The sequence below is a fragment of the Cibotium barometz genome, chromosome 11 (assembly GCF_041138505.1).
Source record: "Cibotium barometz isolate CiBa-2024 chromosome 11, ASM4113850v1, whole genome shotgun sequence".
NCBI classification, from domain to species: domain Eukaryota; kingdom Viridiplantae; phylum Streptophyta; class Polypodiopsida; order Cyatheales; family Cibotiaceae; genus Cibotium; species Cibotium barometz.
The window spans coordinates 6,026,558-6,041,907 of NC_141056.1; positions in this window are offsets into that span (position 1 = coordinate 6,026,558).

Here is a 15,350-nt window from a genome sequence, read left to right on the forward strand (position 1 = left end):
CTCACAGCTCTACTGAGAGGAACGATACATTTTTGCTTTCCCTCCCAACCCAACCCAACCCAAACAAACTTGGAAAAACAAAGAGTTAGGTCCCCATCAGGAGATCCCATCATGAGAGTCAAGTCCCCACCAAGAGATCCCAATATGAGAATCACCACTATTTTACTAGAGCAATTTGGATTTCTTTGTGGAGGAGGTTGTAGAGTGTCCCTCCAGAGTATGGATGGTAAGCATAATGCTTTGTCATTATTACCTAGAATATCGAGAATTTGTTATTATTACCTAGAATATCGAGAATTGGGTCCCCATCAGAAACAAAGAGTTAGGTCCCCATCAGGAGATCCCATCATGAGAGTCAAGTCCCCACCAAGAGATCCCAATATGAGAATCACCACTATTTTACTAGAGCAATTTGGATTTCTTTGTGGAGGAGGTTGTAGAGTGTCCCTCCAGAGTATGGATGGTAAGCATAATGCTTTGTCATTATTACCTAGAATATCGAGAATTTGTTGGTCCAAGGAAGTCATAAAGTAGGTTCTTTTTAATTTGTCGCGAATCCAAAAAAGGGCTTATGGATCATCCTAATCCATTTGACAAAATTGGAGTCTCTATTATAAAAGATTCTAGCTTACTATAAAAGTCTGTGGTCTTAGTGTATATAGTTGCATAAGACTAATTATAGAGACCGACTCATTTTGTAAGTTTGGTTGGCCTAGTGTGAAAACTAGTCATTTGTATATGAGTTGTTTTTTACAATAAGCATGATGCTTATAAATTGGGCTTCTTAGGGTTAAATATATCGATGAAGGCGAGGTTTTATTAATATTGAAAATGAGTTGAAGGAGAGGATACATGCATAAGTGTCCGTTAAAGGTACCTACAAGGTCAGGGACTCATACCATGGGCCATGCTTGGGTATGCCATGGTCTCCTCCATCCAAAAATGTCCTAAATTTCTCTATTCCCATGGGTAGTCCAATCTCAATCCCATTCACCTTATCGGCCAACCTCGTTACACATCAACAACCAATGACCCATTTGAGACTATGTGTAAGAGTTAAGAAAGCAAAATGGAAAGTGACATAGAAAGCAGATTGTTGGAGTTTTCACCAAAAGCTTATTCACGGGTTCACCTTTTGCCCAATGCTCGTGTACTTGCAATGTATCCACGAGCTTTGCATGTAATAGACATATAGGCACTATTCTTACACAAATATGGATAGAGACTTGTTATCGATAGTTTTACATCTCTGGACGGGGAGACCATGGCATGCACAAGTCTAGCCCATGGTACGATGTATCGCATGGACCTTCGTCCAATCAAGAGAACCCTTCCATGGCCTCGCCTTCTACCACCACCCACTAATTTCCACTACCTCTTTTCCATGCGCTTGCCTCTATTAAATCCATCAAGCCAGAGAGGCCGCCAAGCTCCATTGTAGTTGTGGGCATAGCTATGCGCAAATCAATTGCCTTGCCGCAAACACTTTAATGATCTTGACTCCCCACAAAAAATCACAGAAAGGAGCAAAGAGTCGAAGAAAGCAATCGAGTTAGAGAATTCTTTGTTTGGATAAGTATGCATACACGGACACACCTTTTTTCCATTGCCCATGCATGTTACCTACTATAAGCATTATAATTTTTTCACTTCGCATCTCACGGCTCACTGAAACACTTGCACTTGCAACTAACCTCGCCAACGTCAATCCAATTTGGTAGGGAAATAGGTAAACCACAAACTATCGGTGGCTTGCCGAACATGGCCGAAAAGATTCGAGTGCTTCTTCAGCTTTTTTTGGAAATGTTAGTAGTTATTGAGTCCACTGGCTTAAAGCATGCCAAGTGAGCTTTCTCGGCTACTTCGGGTTGAAATTTGGAGTGCGGAAAGTGTGGGCCTTGGCTATGCAGCTTTGTTGTGACCTTTTAGGCATCTCTATCTTGCTTCAAGAGTACCACGGATGGAGGAAGTGTTGTGTGGTAGAGGGAGGTGTAAAGCGTGGTCGATTGCATTGCTGGCTCTTCAGTGCGTTTAGGTGCTCTTATTGGTTCTCTTCTCGAGGAAGGCTTTCATGGGTCCTCTCCCTCCCTCCCTCCCTCCCTCCCTCCCTCCCTCTCTCTCTCTCTCTCTCTCTCTCTCTCTCTCTCTCTCTCTCTTTCGTAATAGAAGATATAATACCAAAATTACTTTACAAGTGGCCACATGGTCGCCATGTGATGTACTTTCTCTCACTAATTACTCCGAATTGTAGGTATAGCTCGGCGTACCCTCATCCAATATATAGACGTGCCATTCTCCACCAAATGAGCTGATCGCAAGGAAGATGCTTGCTACAATAGTAGCCGTTTTATACGACCTATGTGAGATGTAATACCCACTTTGACATCAAATATAAAGGCATTCCTAGTTAACTAAATATGTCACAAATCTATCCACCTAAAAAAATGAAAGAAAACTAAATGTTTTGGGTTATCCAGTCCATTCGAAATCTTGCCAAAAATCTAGTCTTTAATCTTTACGGGCCTATTTGTCAACAGAATCCATACATGAGAAAGGAAGTTCCACACCTTTTGCCATCGGACATGAAATGAAAAAATGCGGGCATGTTTCCAAGCATATATTAAAAAACACACAATTACTAGAAGCAATTTGTGGCTTTTGCAAACAACTGGGTCTCCAACTATCATGGGCCATAGGAACACCTTTTCTTGATATGGAATCTTAGACCACCAATAGTGTAAGATTACTTCTTTTCACCAGGCCCTACTTTTATCGATGTTCCATACCCTATTAGCCTTCTCGTTGATCGAGTGCTGATCTTCCACCATCATATGGTACACTTGATTTGTTGTACGTTGGTCAATGTTTTGAGGCTTTCTAAATGCCCAATCTAACCACGGTTGCCGATCCTCCAATTGAGGAATATCACCAAACGGTGTAAGGCCTTCCCTCACCTTTCTCATAACTGTACATATCCACGTGGAACTTGAAAATATTGATGGATTTTTTGAAAAGGCAATAAGTAGTCTCTACGTGGCAACAAAGCATCCATAATTCTCACTAGTCCCAATTGAGCCATTCTCTTTAATTTTGGCCGCTCAAAAAGTTTGATAGGCTACTCCAGAAGTCATGAAGTAGCCAACACCTCACTTGCCATAGAATTCAACTACAACCCTTGATCTAAAGACTTCCATTTAGTGTGTGCCAACACCTCCTTCCATGAGATCATCAAATGCGAAAGGAGAGGTAAAGCCACCACTCAAACCTGTTGGGAACCATTCACTACATCCCACCATGTACCATCAATCCTGGTATTACTAATGCACAAATGTGATCTCCTCTATGAGAGCCTTAGCCATTGCCACCCATGGCTCTTGAGATACACACATATCTTGCAATAAAGGCCATCTCCTAGTGACCATATGTAATCTAACATCTAATAGGGGTGTCCCTCCACTCCTCTTCAGTGTAGTAACATGTTCCCAAGAAATCCACGTTTGCACTGGCTTATTTCCTGCTCTTTTCCATAGCATAAATCTAATTGGTTGTTGTATATGATGCAAAGCTTTGCCCATTCATGGGAATAAAAGCAAGAAAAAAGATATCATGCTAATCATAATGGATTGTGTCACACTTTGAGCCGCACATGCATAGGCCAACCCTGTGATTTTTCCAATACACAAACTTATCATTTATCCTTGCAGAAATCCATGCCAACAAAGCCTGTGAATCAACATCAACTCCAACCGGGCGGATAACCCAAGTGGGGTGTGATGCATTCCCTTTGTGTATGACCTACCATTTTATCCCAAACCAACCATATTGCTCTCAGTATAGCTTATTAGAGCATATTTCTACATATTAATGTATAACCCTAAAGCAAGACCAAAAGTATTCCAAACAACCATAGCCTTCTCTGGAACAATATATCTTTGAGCCTTAAGGAATATGAAAGAATCATCTGTCCCAATGCTTGGCCGACCATCTGCTCTCCGCTTGAAAGACTAAGTCCTACGACTTCACCATCCTCCACTAGCTTATCCAGTCGAGATAAGATTAGATGTGTAATAATTACAAACAAGATAGGGCTAAGTGGGCATCCTTGCCTGATCGATCTCGTCATGAATGGGCTCAGTCACCTCACCATTAATCATAAGCCTAGCCACTTCATGTTGGCTAATAGTATAAATCAAAGAGGACATGTGAGGGCCAAATCCCATAGCCTATATAAGTTATGAAACAAAAGACCAACTAATGTGATCATAAGCCTTTTCAATATCCAGTTGAATCATAATCACCTCCTACCTCGAAGCCCTTGCATAATCAATTTCAATTTGTACATTCAGTATATTATACAAAATATTTTGACCTTTAATAAATCCATATTGCCTTGGATGAATTAAAGTAGGAAGAAATAGTTGTTGTGACCTATTGGCTCCCATCAATGTGATGCTCCACATTAACGCAGATTAATTCGGGATGGAACTTTAGGAAATCAATGTATAAGCCCAATCTTCATGATACCTGTATTTCACACGTTCTAAAAAATAAAAGCGAGAGGGACCTTCAACTCATCAACATACTTCGTGAAAAGCCCATTATTGGGGAGCCCATTTCATCTTGGACTTTTCTCTTTATGCAAATGCTTCTTCCACCTCATCCGCGTAGAAATATCTTTTTCTAATTCATTTGCAGAAACGTCTGATACCTGGTGACAAACCAGTGAAACAAAGACTCTCTAGCTGCAATGACATCAGGAGAGATGAGCTCTTGCGTACCCAACAAATGGCGATAAAAGTCCATACGCACATCTAGAACATAAGTAAGATCAGTAATCAATACTCCTTGCCTATCTTGCATCCTGACAATATTCTCACGTGCATGCTTTTGCTACAAACAAGCAAAGAACATATGTGACTGACAATTAGAATCCATTAGGGCATCCATTTGAGCCATAAGCATATATCTCACATATTGATTCTCGTGCAATGCTCCAATTTGATGGGACAACCAATCAATAGCTACTCAATGTCAAGGAAAGAACCGGTCCTCTTGAACCACATGGTTCAAATTAACCAACAACGATTCTAGGTTCTGCAACTTCTCCCTAAGATATGATGCATTATGAATCCCATACTGGTGAGCAAGCTTTTGAATATTGAACATACAACACTCCCAAGTTAACACCCCAACAGAGATTACATGGCCTTAAAAGTTTTGTAACACCTGCAACATAAACTGATGGAAACCAACATGCTTTAACAAAGTTTGGTTAGCCTTAAGAGGAGCCTTTTCCAATAACGGCCTATAAGCATCCACAGAATGGCTATGCATCTCCAATACCAAAGAGAAATGATCTGATAAAATATGATTATATTCCACCTACATGGACAATATCTTTGGCAGAAACAAATCATACTCGCAAATATACATTTGGTCCAAACAAGCTCTTCTACCCACGTATTGTTGTTGAGAGGCATATGTAAATCCTCTCTCATGCGGGTGTAGCCACGACCACATATCTTTTTTCAAAACTTGATTGGCAAACACATTCTAGCTAAGCCTCTCCGGCCTATCCATAATAGAGTGAGGTGTAGAAGCATGCTCTGGTAATTTATAAAAATTAAAATCGCCCAACACAAAGCCAAGCTTAGAGTTACACAAACACAATAAATCGTCCCATAACTTACGACAATGTGCAATAGCATTAGGTGCATACAGTCCCACTGTTAAACAATCCTAAAATGGGATTGATCATGGTGATAGATTTAGATTAAGCAACATAATTAGGGTGGATTAAACCACACTAAGAACTCCATAAGCGAGAGAGAGAGAGAGAGAGAGAGAGAGAGAGAGATTGCACACTCAACACTCAATTCTATTCCTTGCATTCACAATGAATCATACAATGATATAGGCTTTCTAGCCTTATCCCACTTTACACATTATCATCCATGTGGCAACTCCTTTTCCACTCTTTTGGTCAACAGTCATACACCATTCAATATTACATGTGGCATTCTTATCTTGCCACAATATCTTGCACCTCTAGGGTGCTTTCCCACATACACATAGCACTGCGATTACATCTCTCAACACCCCCTCTTAATCGAGGTGTTCCACAACTCACCCATCACATCAATGTAGCATTGCACAACCGCAATCGCTACCTCTCAACACTCCCCCTCAATGATACATTGGAGTGTTTTCATCAACCAAACATGTGTGCGCGTATCTACCATCTTAGACACCAAGTCCATTTTGAGCTGACTTGCTTACAGCGGAACCATTGAGTCCAATTTGAGCATAGAAGTTCAGGTGGGAACCAACCCATGTGCATGCACCTCACACGTGCATCGCTCATGCACACATCACAACAACCATTTTGAGCTTCCCGGTGAGCTCGGGTAGGGCAACCCTTATACCAATAGGTGATTACAAAAAAATTTGTTTTGAGCACACAGGCTCAGAGATGATTTGCCTATCATTAATTATGGGTGAAAATAAAAATTACAAAGCCTTTTGTAGCCAAAGCTGGGTAGCGGACCCACATGTGAATGCATCCTCACAATACCATCCCATTTTGACAGCATGTGAACAGTATGTGTTTGTGGTAGAAATAAAAAAATCTTCTAAAGCATGTGAATTAGGTGTGTGAATCAACCCTTAATTTTTAAAGAAGTTTATCAAGAAATGATATATATATATATATGCGCCCCTTAAATACGCCAGTTGTTTTTGCACTCCAGCTATGTCAGTTCGCTGCCATCGGGGACCGCCGGCTTGTCTTCTCCATGGCTACTCTGTAGCTCCCATGGTGACCTTCAATCACCAAGCTTTACCTTGTCTTCTCCACAACTTCCTCCACCAACACTACCTTCTATGCTTCACTTTGGTTGTGAGCAAAGCTTGCGTGACCTGTGCTCACGGTTGTGTGTTATCACAAAAGAGATCTCTTGCTCTTCTTCGCTATAGATTCTTCTCCTATACACTACGATGAGGCTGCTGTGCCACCAATTTTCTCATCATACATCTTGTTTATGTGCTATAAACAAACTTTTGTAGCTGTTGTTCACTGTTGTTTACTTCTCTTCACGGGTTATGCACAGACTTCTTGGCTCAAGCTTGGTGTTGCTCTACATTATGGTCATGCCACCTTTCCTTACTATTCTGAACTCTTTAAGGTCATGCGCTGGTGTCTGCTACTGCTACACTATGCTTGCCATACTTCATCATTTTCTACTGATGCAGATGTGCTCTCTCTTGGTCGTCTTTTATAGCTATCCTCACTGCAATGCCTATAGCTTCTACCTTGGGATTTGATGCTTCTCAAGCATATTTTTGATGGCCTATAAATAGTTTTTTTTTTCTTGTCACACTGTGCTACTTCCTCCTTTGTTGTTTAAGTACCTTTATCTTGTTGCCCTTCACCTCTCTACGCCATAGATTGCTTCAATGAATGCATCCTTCTTGATGCACAAATCTTTGCCTCTTCAACCTCTTTCATAAGGTTTTATCATAGCCATTTACATGGCCATGTTGAGCTCACACATGAGCTCCATAACTGCTTGCCTCTTCCATCTTTGATGACAAGCAAGATTTCCATGCGGCTTCTCTCACAAGGAAACCACTCCAAGGGTGCCTTCAACTAGATTTCTCACAAGAAATCTCTAGGTGCCAAACATGCTATTAAGTGCTTCCACCGTTGTTGCCTATCTTCCATGAGCAACTCTATGAGCCATGCCCTTTCAACATGCTCCAACATGAGTTGCAAATCAACCCATTATCGCTTGCCTCTCACATAGACAAGCATGCACCTCTACACATGCTCTTTGCCAACTTGCAAGAGCCAAGGGATTCACTCATTGCCAACTTGCAAGAGCCAAGGGATTCACTCATCCCATAAATCGGCAACCCTTCTTCACATTAAGTATTCTTCCATGCTCAAACCAAAAAATTAATGAGGCAAAATCCAAAATACCTTCACAAATCTTTTCTTGGCAGCTTCTCCTTGATGACACCGAAGATTTCATAGCCTTCATACTTGCTGAAATCTCCATTTTCAACTTCCATGGGCAACACCATAATCTCCAAATCTCCATGAGCATAATCTCTCTCCAAATGCAATACTAATGACAATGAGTGTGCTAATGTTTTCCATATAATAAACTGAAAATAATGCTTAATCAAATAAACACATAACCAAGAAATCTATATATAGATATTCACCATGACCAAGAGCCCACCCAAGCTCTGATACCATGTTAAACAATCCTAAAATGGGATTGATCATGGTGATAGATATAGATTAAGCAACATAATTAGAGTGGATTAAACCACACTAAGAACTCCATAAGAGAGAGAGAGAGAGAGAGAGAGAGAGAGAGAGAGAGATTGCACACTCAACACTCAATTCTATTCCTTGCATTCACAATAAATCATACAATGATATAGGCTTTCTAGCCTTATCTCACTTTACACATCATCATCCATGTGGCAACTCCTTTTCCACTCTTTTGGTCAACACTCATACACCATTCAATATTACATGTGGCATTCTTATCTTGCCACAATATCTTGCACCTCTAGGATGCTTTCCCACATACACAGAACACTGCGATTACATCTCTCAACACCCACAAGCCATAATGTTTCATCTATAAACTCCACTTCCACAACAATGAACCGCCCTTGGACATCCTGCATAACCAATGATGGCTTAAATTGAGATTTCACTAAAGTCATGATCCCAGATATAAAACATACGAAATTCCTTGTAATCATACACTTGTCCAGCCATGGAATATTGTTTATGCTGCACAAGAAAAAAAAAACCCATTGACGTTGAAACACAATACACCACATTCGATAATTCTTGGACGGTGAACACACACCTTTTACATTCCAAAGAGCAATCTTCATAATCCATCAAAACAGAAAGCTAATCAAAACAGAGGTACCACCACCGGCCTCTCTTTCCTTAAAATATTACACAGGATCCTCAATGCCTTCTCTCCATCTATTCCCATACTCTTCGTAACAAAACATCCACCCGTTTCTTCTCACCTAAAGTACGGGCATCATTAGGTGATGTATCCTGTCTCCACTTGACATCCGGATACTTCTTGTCCCAGGCTAAGACCATAGCCCCTTTTTTATCAAATAGAAGAGAAAATTTTGCCTGATTTTCTTTTGTAACTTGAGGTCTAAGATTATACTGAGAGTGTGATACCCTACCTTGGTTATCTTTCTCTCAAGTTTATCTTGTGGCACAAGGACGAAATGATGAAGAATCACCATGACTAGCACCCACATTTTGATTACCACTAGAAGTAGTTGTCTTCTTGTGAGCACCTCTCTTTGCCACCACAAGCCAAGGTCTATCATTCGTATCTGCCAAAACTTGTTTACCTTTATCTACCACTCACTCACTTTGTTTTGCTACTTGTTTGCCCTTCTCTATATATTCAAACCAGATGGCAAAATAGGAGCTAATGTATCCTTATGAGTCGGACCCTCGGACACATTTGGATGTAGCTAAGCATTCAACTTCTCCCGGACACTCTGAAATGAAGCGACCCATCTCCCCACTTTAATTCGAAATACAAAGGGTCAAATCCATCCACGCATATATATATGTATGTATATATATATATATACATACATATATATACATACATATATATATACATATATATATATATACATATATATTACAGGGCTTCCCTTTGAAGTTGCCACCAGCAGTAGCCAGCAGGTGGTAACTTTTTTAGGAATGTCTTCTTTTCTAGGTGTTCTAGGCGTCTCCTTTAGAATTCAAAAATGGTTGGAGCCTGGAGGAGAATAAGTCATGGTGGGCCAGAGCAGAGAGCCGTTGCTTGCTCTATCAGACAGGCATTTCAGGCCTGCTATTTGCCCGTTCATTATGTTGCGATGTTCCACATCTGCCATAGCCGCCCGCTCTAAGGCTCCGTAAGCTTTTCTTCGATCTTCCATTGCCAAACCTTGCCCCTCCATAGCCAGACCTTCACCCTCATAGCTAGACCTTGCGCTTCTTTCACTCGCCATGGCGCTAGAACTTTCCTTCCTTTCACTTGCCATAGCTTGTTGCCCCTCTTTCACCCACCATAGCCAAACCTTGCCTTGCTTTCATCTCCCATAACCAGACCTAGCTCCTCCCTTCTAGACAGACCTCACATTGAGCTTCATAGTTGCAAAAAATGCTGCGGTACGTACATTCAGAGAGACACTTACCATAGGGGACAAAGAGAAGCTAAGATGATGAAAAATACAGGGTTTGAAAACTCTTCTCTAAAACCAGAGCTCATGTCAAGCAAGGCATGGTCTCATAAGTGAGGAGAGATTGAGCATTTCGAGATGTAAGAAGGAAGTGAGCATGAGGAAGGTGAAGAGGCCGAGCTCTCGAGCCTATTTTAAACTATTCCATCATATAGCCAACTTGAAATAAGCTCCGTTGTAAAACAAGATTCGTGGGCCACCGCCGCTGAATTCTGACCCAATCATGAAGGCGGTTCCTTCATGATTTATGGTCGTTAGTGTTTATTTTTGAAGGTTGCAGAGCCCTTCTAAGGGCAATTTGACCTGCTAAAGAAGTATAAAAAAGAATGGAGTATTGCTCTTGAAGTGTTATTAAAAAAAATTGCCCTTCACATGGAAGGGTGAAAAAAATTGAACGTTGCACATGAAGGGCATGTAGGTATTAGTTTGTTGCTTCTTTAGATACACATTACATATTAATTAGTTCTTTTTTTGAAGACGTTCGTTGTAGCTTATTGAGAAAATTGATGAAGCTTTATAGCAGAACCATGGTGGTCAAGAAAAACAAACTTCAAAGCACAAAGAGATTGTAATACAATGGGTCAATGGATATATTGTTACCATAATGGGTCAATGACTTAACAATTTTATTTCATTTGTAAATGTTTTAAGAAGGAACTTGAAAGATAACCTTTATGTTGGCCGTCTCTTGAAGGCCAAAGCAAAAAAATATACCCTTCACATTGAAAGACAAATTTGAAAGAGGCCTTCCTAAGAAAGCATACCCTCGTCGTAGAGCGGTTCGTGAAGGAAGTACTGGTGGGTATATGTTTTTTTCTTTGGCGTGGCGGTATATGTGTCTAACTAAGATGGTTTGTTAACGTGGAGCCCACAGTCCAACAGTGACAAGATCAGTGATTTGAGGCAGTGTTGTCAAGTAACATGTTGTGCCTGTATTATTATGATATGACTGAGAGGAGGGTTGAACTGGTAACATTGGTGGTGGTAAGAAAGCCCGAGCTGCAAAATGAGGTTATGTCCTAAACAACAGAAGACCTAATCTGGATTAAGTGATACGGTGAGCACTACAGTGAAGACGATGGGTAAGTGTGTGTAAGCTCGCTCGTATGCGCGTCGGCGCAGTGAGAAGTGTATTAGTGGTGGCTCTAAGAGATGAACGTTAATTTACCTACTATATTAAGACAAAAAGCCCACCACCGTACTTGGGCATTCCGTCGTCTTAACAACAAGTGATGGTGGCGGCTAGAGGGATGGATTCCTCTTTTGATGTGCCTCCCCTATTCTCCCTTGCCTTCTGGAGAGGCACCCCCTGCCTTTTGGATGATCCACTGCTATGCGCAGGCAACAAGAGAAGTGCATTTGGAGAGATGCTTCTGTCTACTATTCTTTTTTCTATCCCAGTTTGCTTTTAGAGGAGATGGATCCCGTTTCTTTTCTCTCTTTACTAGTGTTTTCTGTCTCAATGTGCAAGTTGCTGAATGTATGTGGTGTGGGAGGAGATGGGACCTGTGCTTCTTTGTAGGGAGGCATCCTTCTTGCATTGTCTACACAATAAAAGGAGAAAATTTTGATTGCCTCATCTGACGAGACACGACTCGGGGTCACTCGGCCCCTTGGTGTCAGCACCATGCATATTTGTCATTTGTTTATTGTGGAGCCTTTTTAGGAGTACACACTACGCAGGGCTTCTACTCTACCAATATTGTCCATAATTGATTGATTTTTGGCTTTTTCAAAAGATGGTTTGAAACCTTGAGTTGAGGCTGTTTGCAGATGAATTGGGTCACTGGAGGTTGAGTTACTTTTACACATGTAACCCTAAAAAGATGCATGCTAGAGAGAGTTGGTTTTAGTCGGCATATGAAATTGATTTAGAGGTTGAGCTACTTTTACACCACATGTAACCCTAAAAAGGAGGTACGCATGTGGAGATAAAAATTGATTTTGTGCTGCACCGTTGAGCTTAGGATTGAGTTGAATAATTATTGTTGAGCTACAAAGAGTAGCCACAAAGTACTATGTGTTATATGTACATTATGTGTGCTATGTTATATACACATTATGTGTGCATATACTAGGAGGCTAATCCACACTAGGCTTGTGAGCATGGGAGCATAGGTTAGGACTAACCTTAAGGTTTAAGGTTATGGTCAGGCATCCAAGGGTCACACATGGGAAATGGAAAGTCAAGAGTCACTTAAGGGCCCTCCTATATAATAGGGGCATGGGACACACTCAAGGGGGCTTGGGGGGCTTGGAGCTTGAGGGCTTGGAGGCTTATGCTATGGTCTCTTGTGTAGAGGTCTATATCTACTCATTTATCATTTCACACTTTAGCTACATGCTATTGGATTGGAGTTATACCTCTTGATGGTATGGGACATCAAGGTAGAGGTATGATGTATTTCATTATTATTCATGTGTGCATCCCTTGGGCTCGGCGATGGTTGGGTGGTTGAGTTTATGCTTGATTTATGCATGTTTATGCATAACAATTATCTAGAGAGATCTTAGGGTTTTAATAGTGGTATCAGAGCAATCTCTATTTAATTGTTGTTGATTTTTTTTAGTAAATTTTAATATTTACTAATAAAAATATTATTTTGTTGATTTGTGTTGATAACTTACACGTGGATTATCGATATGGTGATTGGAACACATGTTACTACAATTCAATGGATGAATCGACGTTGCAGCAGAATTTCGTGAGTTAATGCTTATTTTTATGGTTAAAATCAAACATTAATGGAATTTTTTTACAAAAATACCATAAAGTTTATGGTGGATATTTTTGTTAGAATGGATTCCCTGAATTTCTAGAAATTTTAGAATTTTTTTCTAATTTTCAAGAAAATTTTTGAGTATTTTTTTGGTTTAAAATATATTTTTATACATTTTTACGGGTTTTTTCACGGGAATGCGATCAAATTTCTGTCAATTTCCTACTGAAATTCAGTAGGGGACAGCGTGTTGATGCATGAAATGCTCTCCCGTGTGCGTGGGACTCTCTCCGCCTCTCAAATCTAATTTTTCTTTCTTTTTTTCGTGAGAAAATCTCTTTAAAATGATTTTTTTAAACATTAATCATAATTAATGATAATTATGATTAGAAAAAAGTTTAATTAAAAACTTGATCATGGATTAAGTTAATCTCTCTGATTAACACACACACACAGAGAGAGAGAGAGAGAGAGAGAGAGAGAGAGAGAGAGAGAGAGAGAAGAGATTAGAGGAGAAGGATTGTAATGGAGAGGAAAGGAAGGAGAGGGGAGAAGAGAGAGTCCCTCTCTCTCTCACATCTCTACGCCCAGGCGACGGGAGGGGGGGGCTGCGCACAGCAGCCGGCGAAAAAAAATGCCCCCCTCCTAAAAAAATCAAAAGGGTTAATAAGCTTAATTAAGCTTTCTTTTATTTTTTTTAAAAATGAGTTTTTTATTTTAAAAAAAAGCTTTTTGATAATATTTCAGAAAATAGCTTGAAAAAATCTTGGAAAATACTGAAAAATATGGGATTTGAGGAAAAAAATCTTTGAAAATTTCTTCTTGAAATTTCTTGGCTTTTCATCTTCTGAAAAATCTTTGGCTTTCCGTTTTCCCGAAACCTTTTGGCTTTCCGAATTCCGGAAAAACTTTTGACCTTCCGTATTCTGAAAACCTTTGACCTTTCACATTTCGATTTTTTTTTTGTCTTTTCATTTTCCCAAAACTTTTGGCTTTCCGTATTCTGGGAAAATCGTTGGAATTCCGAAATTTTTTGACCGTTCATATTCTAAATGCGTTCAGGGTAATTTAAAAATTTTAAAAAATTCTTGAAAATTAGTGAAAAATTAGACAAAGGTTATTTTAAATTTTGAGAAAATGTGGGGTTAGTGTTTGGCATGTGGTGTGTCCATTCGGGCACCCGTGACCATTCAAATTCCTTTAAAAATATATTTTTTGATAGAAAATTAAAAAATTCATTAAAATTAAAAAATTTCATTGGATTTGAGAATTGTCAGCGGGACAGAATTGAAAATTTCGTGAACGATGGGATTCTCGAAAAAAATTAGGAATATTCTAGATATTATTTTTAAAAATCTTAAAAATTGATATTTTTTAAAATATCAATGATATTTTGGTAAAATTAATTGCTTTTTTTTTGGAAAAATATAGGTTTGGAATGCCATAAGATAGGTTTGGTGGAATTCAAAATTATTATATTTTGAGGTCCTAGAAAATTAGAAAAAATTTAAAAAAAATCATGATAATTTTTTTTCTCAAGAATTTAATATTTTCGAGGGTTATTTAATGTTGAAGTACGTTTTCTCGTGCTGACATTAGATAGATGCGGATTATTTGCATATTATTAATACGATTATACCTCGTATTGATGGATATTTATGTTTGGATTAATTCTAAACGATGTATTCATGATTTTTTATCATTGTTTAGTCATTCTTTTTGGACATGTTCCTTAATTTCTTTTGATGGCTATAATTTACGTTCAAAGTGTGTTTCACCTTTGACACTTTTCCATGATAACTTATTTTGCACTTGTTTAAGTGTGGTTTGTGCTTAATTTATTAAGCCTAAGACAAACTCTATCATGGATTAGTTGATCAGTTTGTTTTGGTGGATTTTATTGGATGTTTTCCAAGTTTTATATGGACTCATCAGGTGCTGCCTAGATCACTTATGTCTAGGGTTTTCTTATTGAGTGCTACACACGTGTTTCACTTTCTTACTTTGGAGTTTTATTTGAACAACACAATGTTCATATACTCCGGGAATTGATGAGTTGGCCACCAATTTTAATGCTTCTTTTGGCATGATTTATGTCCATTAGATGGTATGCATTGATTTTTATGATCAACTATGGTCTTTACAGATTGGAAGAGCTTCTATGCTTTTATCCATGGTTTTATAAGGATCTTTTGATCTTTTGGATAATTTCATGTGCTTTGAAGGTAGCATTTGCCTTCATTTTTTGCATGTAATTTTGGACTATGTTCCTTGTACTCTTGTACATATTCCAACTCGGATACCTAGTTGCTTATGAATCTAGGCGAGTTT